This window comes from Lissotriton vulgaris, chromosome 10 (assembly GCF_964263255.1).
Source record: "Lissotriton vulgaris chromosome 10, aLisVul1.2, whole genome shotgun sequence".
NCBI classification, from domain to species: domain Eukaryota; kingdom Metazoa; phylum Chordata; class Amphibia; order Caudata; family Salamandridae; genus Lissotriton; species Lissotriton vulgaris.
Window position 1 is genome coordinate 256411916 of NC_141698.1, and position 5988 is coordinate 256417903.

Below are 5988 nucleotides of genomic sequence, written 5' to 3' on the forward strand. Positions count from 1 at the left end.
CTACACATAACACACAACAACTTGCTACCTTTTTTGGCTGCAGTTATCAATTATTGTTCAATTTCATATTCTGATTCAAAGTCAACACCCTTTATCAAGCTGTTTGCATGTAAATACTGCACTGCCAGAAGTCAGTGGGAAATGTTCGCACTTGTTGCCTTTCTTTGTAGCAGTTATCAACTATTGTTCAATTTCATATTCCTATTAAAAATGCAACCCCTTTATCGAGCATTTTTGTTGTAGCTACTACCCCAACCGAAGGCAATGGGAAATTTGCACACTTGCTACCTTTCTTGACTGTCATTATCGATTATTCTTAAATTTGTTATTCTGATTCAAAGTCATGACCCTTTATCAAGCCTTTTTGTTGTACCTACTACCCCAGCCGAAGTTTAATACTGCAAAAGTAATCTTTAAAATTTGTCAAACAACTCTTTCAAAGGGTGATCCATCAAAAATACATCTTTAGCACACAAAATATAGTGCGACACGTGAAGAACTCGCACCTTAACAACTTTGATTGTGCTGCAACCCAAACATTGAAGGGCAACTCACTTCCTGCTACACCAAGCACATCAACTGCTGCAACAGCATCTTCAGCAAACAGTACATACACGCATATAAATCTTTATTTTGGTCAACCTATATTTTTATGCATTGATTGCGATAGACTGTTTCACCTGACAGAAAAGTTCATCAACCTCATCAAAAACAAACAGAAACATTGCTATCCTCAACATTACTCATTAGACATTTATCAAGCTTTTTTGTTGTAAAAACTGCCACGTCCAAAGGCAGTAGCAAATTTGCACACTTGCTGCCTTTCTTGCCTGAAGTTGTCAATTACTGTTCATTTTCATATTCTAATTTAAAGTCAAGATCCTTTATCAAGCCTTTTTCATGTAGATACTACCCCGGCAGAAGACAATGGGAAATGTCCACACTTGCTGCTTTTCTTGGCTGCCGTTATCAAGTATTCTTAAATTTCATATTCTAATTCAAACTCCTGACCCTTTATCATGGCCCTCTTTGTTTGGCATATGCGGTGACCCTTCATAAATCTCAAGGTTTCAGTATAGATTGTGCTTTAGTGAATATTCAAAGTACCGTATTTGAAGAAGATATGGCATATGTTGCTTTGTCTCGAATCGAACTTTTTCTGCATTGTACTTGATTGATTTTCATAAGACAAAGGTTTGTGCAGATGGAAATTGTGTGAAAGAGTATAATAGGTGAAGAAGAGAATATGCACCCAATTTAGGTCAATATCCAGTAGTTGTGTATCCTCACTTTCTGTTAACTGTGATAAAACAGCATTCATCGATCTTTCTGTCAACAACTACATTCAATCTACACTGCACACACAAGAGTTCACAACTTCAAATCAGCTATAGAACTAATATTATCTTCAATATCTGTCCTTACAACAACCTTCAATATATTCTACGGTCAGTAAAAATTAAAACTTCATAGCAAGAATACTACTACTGCAGAAAGCATTAAATTCAGCCTCACTTTATTCAAGGTAGAGACTAATAGATTTTATATCTTCCTATTTTGTAAAAGAATGTCACAAATAGTATTAATCTATAACTGCTCACTAGAGCTTTCAATCTACACTACGGACAGCTCAGTTCACAACTTCATTTCAGCTTTCCTTCTACATTAACAACACCATTGCATTCAGCTTTACTTTCCTAAAGACAGACACAATTATACTATGTCCCCAGACTCTGTTAACTAAGATAAAATAGCATTCATCCATCTTTGTGTTAACAACTGCCTTCAATCTACATTGCAGACAGCTCAATTCACAACTTCAAATCAGCTTTCCTTCTACATTAAGGACAGCATTGCATTCAGCCTTTGTTTCCTTAAGGCAGAGACAATTATACTGTGTTCTCAGATTCTGTTATCTGCAACTAAATAGCATTCATCGATCTTTGTGTCAACAACTGCCTTCAATTTACACTACGAACAGCTGCGTTCACAACTTACATGCAGCTCTCCTTCTACACTGAGGACAACATTCTATTCAGCATTGCTTTCCTTAAGGCAGACACAATTGTACTGTCCTCCAATTCTGTTAACTGTGACAAAATAGCATTCATCAATCTTTGTGTCAACAACTGCCTTCAATTTACACTACGAACAGCTGCGTTCACAACTTGAATGCAGCTCTCCTTCTACATTAAGGACAGCATTGTATTCAGCCTTCCTTTCCTTAAGGCAGAGACAATTATACCATGTCCTCAGGTTATGCAACCAGTGACAAAATAGTTTTCATGAATCTTTGTGTCAACAACTGCCTTCAATCTACAGTGCAGACAGCTGGGTTCTCAATTTCAATTCAGCTTTCCTTCTACATTAAGGACAGCATTGCATTCAGCCTTTGTTTCCTTAAGGCAGAGACAATTAAACTGTGTCCTCAGATTCTGTTATCTGCAACTAAATAGCATTCATCTATCTTTGTGTCAACAACTGCCTTCAATTTACACTACGAACAGCTGCGATCACAACTTGAATGCAGCTCTCCTTCTACATTGAGGACAGCATTATATTCAGCCTTGCTTTCTTTAAGGCAGACACAATTGTACTGTCCTCCGATTCTCTTCACTGTGACAAAATAGCATTCATCAATCTTTGTGTCAACAACTGCCTTCAATTTACACGATGAACAGCTGCGTTCACAGCTTGAATGCAGCTCTCCTTCTACATTAAGGACATCATTGTATTCAGCCTTACTTTCCTTAAGGCAGAGACAATTATACTATGTGCTCAGGTTATGCAACCAGTGACAAAATAGTTTTCATCAATCTTTGTGTCAACAACTGCCTTAAACTACAGTGCAGACAGCTGGGTTCACAACTTCAATTCAGCTTTCCTTCTACATCAAGGACAGCATTGTATTCAGTCTTCCTTTCCTTAGGGCAGAGACAATTGTACTCTCCTCAGATTCTGTTAACTGTACAAAATAACATACATCCTACATTAGCTGTGAGATCCTAGACTAAACTTTAGATGCTGATTTTGTGAAAGCATTAGATGACATTGAGTATGATCATATGACTTTTGAAATTCATAATCAAAAATATGAAATCCATGATGAAATTATTTTAGAAGCTTTATTAAATTATGAGATGTTACAAGAATAAATGTATTATTATAAAATAATAATGGGTTGAGACACTCTTCTATATCTTCTGATTTAGTAAAAGAATGATACAAATAGCATTCATCTATAACTGTGCTCACTAGAGCCTTCAATCTACACTGCAGACATCCGGATTCACAACTTCAATTCAGCTCTCCTTCTACATTAAGCACACCGTTGAATCTACACTTGCTTTATTTAAGTCAGAGTCAATTGTACTCTGTCCTGAGATTCTGTTAACTGTACAAAATAGCATTCATCAATATTTCTATCGATTAGTACCTTCGATCTACATTACAGACAGCGGGGTTCACAACTTTAATTCAGCTTTCAATGTTAATTTCTCTTCACTAAGGGGGTCATTAGTGTGGGTGTCGGTAAGTATAAGAGGGGTACACAGGATACTGCAAGGGTTTACACACTAGGCCTAGGATCACTGAGAGGAATAATGAGACACGGACACAGATAGTGAGTCGGTCGCACAGGAAGTCCCGAGCAACTTCCCACCATTTATTTATAGCCTTCAGGCCACGCCTGGCCTGAAGGTGCTACATTGTTTGCGAGTGGTTCCGGGGCTCAGCCGAGACCCTCGGACCACTAGAGCGCTACATCCCTTCCCAAGTTAGTTCTTGTTTGCTATGTTCAAACATTTTTCACGAGTAGCACATATAGTCTGCTAGTCTCTGACTGGGCTTGGGGTTAGGCCGGAGATGGTACATCTGTCTCCCTCTTGCTGGCGTCACTGTTCGCACAGGCGATTGCACTGGTGATACTGGTGCCGGTGGAGTCAGTTCCCCTTCATGCGGGCTGTCCTGGTTTGGTCTTCACATCGACCAGCTGGCCGGTCATCATTGTGATTTTCAAAGCCTTCTTCAGCTGCTGCTGATTCCGCTGGGATGCGTTTAAACCAGGAAACATTGCGGGTCACCTCCTCTCCATTCCTGTGTGCAGTGACAGCGGTGCCCTTGGTGTCCTTGATGACCCAGGGTTCGGGCTCATATGGCGTCCTGAACTTGCCACCTGGTCTTCGTGTCCGCAGTAACACCGTATCTCCCGGTGCTAGGTCTCGACTCTGTGCTCTCCTCCTTTTGTTGATCCGTTCATTGTTCAGTCTTCTCCTCCGCTGGGTCTCACTGGATTTATAAGGTTCTGGTGCCCAACCTTCTGTCATCGGGAGACTGTCTTGCCGATTCCCTGCGAACATCAACGACCACGGTGTTCTCTGTGTCGTGCTGTGCGGCGTGCTTCGATATTCTCCCAGGAACTGTTGTAGTGCTGATTCTGGGTCGCTTTCCTCAATACTTGCTATCCGTAATGCCTTGTTGATGGTTCGCATGAATCTTTCGGCCTCACCGTTGGCTTGCGGCCACTGCGGTGTTATGCGGTGATATTTGATTCCTAGTGTGCTCATAAAGTCGCGGAACTCACCCCCCTGGAAAGGAGGTCCATTGTCCGTCTTGAGGATCTGGGGGCGACCAAACATGGCGAATATTTTGCTCAATATGGGCTGAACATTTCTGAAGCTGGTGAATTCAGCTAGCTCCACGATGGGATATTTGGAGAATGAGTCTATTAGTACAACCGTTGTTCTCCCATCTGGGAAGCTCCCAAAGTCCATGCTTACCCATGACCAGGTGCTGGTGAGTTGGCACAGTCTGCAATTCTTTACCAGGGTGTCGATGCTGTTCTCCATCTCTGGGAACCACACCTTCTCTCTCATTCGGCTCTTCATCCGCCGCGTTCCTTGGTGTCCTGCATGCGCCAACATGGTGGCTTGTTCTTGCAAGATGTGGGGTAGTACTATGCGGCGTCCCCTGCAGATCAGTCCATTTTCTGCCATGCTTAGTTCGTTGTGAATTTTCCATATTTGGCCTATTCTAGAGCGCTCATTCTCTGACCAGTCATTGTTGTCTTTAGGAACCCATGCCATGTTCCTGTTCGGATGGTGTTTGCCACCTTTTGTAACACTTTGTCTTGAAGGTAATGTTCGATTATCGTTGGAATTGACATGGCCTGAGGGCACGCGCTTTGAGCCAGGAGATTGATTTCTTCTTCAAACAGGGTTTCTTGTTCTTCGGGCACCATTCCATCCGCTGCTGGATGGCGGGACAGAAAGTCGGCTGGGTTCTTTTCACCAGGTCTGTAAATTAGGTCCATTTGATACTGTTGTATTTGAATTGCCCACCTCTCTATCCTAGGGGGTGGATGTGGAGCGGTTCCTCTGAACAGTGGTATCAGTGGCTGGTGGTCGGTGACCAATCGAAACGGGCATCCCGCCACGTATAAATGAAAATGGTTGCAGGCCCATTTTACTGCCAGTGCTTCTCTTTCAATTTGTGAGTACCGGGACTCTGTGGCTGTTAGTGCTTTGCTGGCAAACGCCAATGGGGTCCATACACCTGGCTCTGCTTCCTGCGTCAGTAATGCTCCGAGCCCCACAGGGCTAGCGTCGACTAGGATCTCTGTTTTCCTGGTGGTGTCAAAATACGCAAGCTTTGTGGTGTCTAGCAGAGCTGTCTTGATTTTTGTGATTGCTTTCTCTTCTTCTGAACCCCACTTCCACGGTGCATCCTTCTTCGTCAAGTTTCGAAGCGGCTCTGCTATGGTGGCCAGGCCGGGGATGAATCGTGCACAATACTGCGCCATGCCTAGAAAGCTCCTCACCTCTGATGCTGTGGATGGGGCTGGCACGTGCTTTATGGCGTGTGACTTGCGGGGATCTACCTTTACTCCGTTGTTGTCGAATATGTATCCAAAGAACTCCACTGATTTTTGGAAGAACTTGCACTTTTCCTGATGGAGTGTGACTCCATGCTCCGATAGTCGTTTGAGTG